This window comes from Brassica oleracea, chromosome C9, assembly GCF_000695525.1.
Source record: "Brassica oleracea var. oleracea cultivar TO1000 chromosome C9, BOL, whole genome shotgun sequence".
Classification (NCBI taxonomy): Eukaryota; Viridiplantae; Streptophyta; class Magnoliopsida; order Brassicales; family Brassicaceae; genus Brassica; species Brassica oleracea.
In genome coordinates this window covers 622208-623198 of record NC_027756.1, presented here as the reverse complement: position 1 = coordinate 623198, position 991 = coordinate 622208, and positions in this window count along the sequence as shown.

Sequence of the window (991 nt, the reverse complement as noted above, 5' to 3'; positions counted from 1 at the left end):
CATATTCTGCATTTGCATTAATGTATTTTAAGCTCTTTTTCATGGAATATGAGAATCATTATAATTTTTTTATCAATTATTTTAGTAAAATTCATAATACTTCCTAAATCGAAGGAATAACCACTATAAAATCACTATTTTCTTGAAAAAAGGAGACAACAAAGGCTCCAAACCTTATTGAACATCATTATATATTTGTATAGGAGACAACTACGTATTAAAGCAATATTTTTATATTTTTTGAAATTTTTCTCAAAATCTATGTGTTAACCATTCCGAAAATATTGAGTTTTTGGTAAATGTTTTATATACTGAAGCCTATAATCTCTAGTGTTGTTTTAAAATTTCTAATCATATTCTACATTTGTATTAATGTATTTTAAGCACTTTTTCATGGTATATAACAATCGTTATAATTTTTTATCAATTAATTTAGTAAAACTTCATAATATTCCATAAATCGATGGAATAACCAATATAAAATCACTATTTTTCTTGAAAAACGGAGACAACAAAGGCTCCAAACCTCTTTGAACATTATCATATGTTAGTGCAGGATGCAACTATGCATGAAAACAACTTTGTCGTATTTTTTGAAATTTTCTCAAAATCTATGTGTTAACCCTACGAAAATATTGAGTTTTTGGTAAATGTTTTATATATTGAAGCCTATAATCTTTAGTGTTGTTTTAGAGTTTCTAACCATATTCTACATTTGTATTAATGTATTTTAAGCTCTTTTTCATGATATATGAGAATTGTTATAATGTTTTTATCAATTAATTTAGTTAAACTTCATAATACTTCCTAAATCGATGGAATATCCACTATAAAATCACTATTTTCTTGAAGAACAGATACAACAAAGGCTCCAAACCTCTTTGACCATCATCATATATTAGTGCAGGATGCAACTATGCATTGAAACAATATTGTTATATTTTTTTTTTAATTTTTCTCAAAATCTATGTGTTAACTAACCCCTACGAAA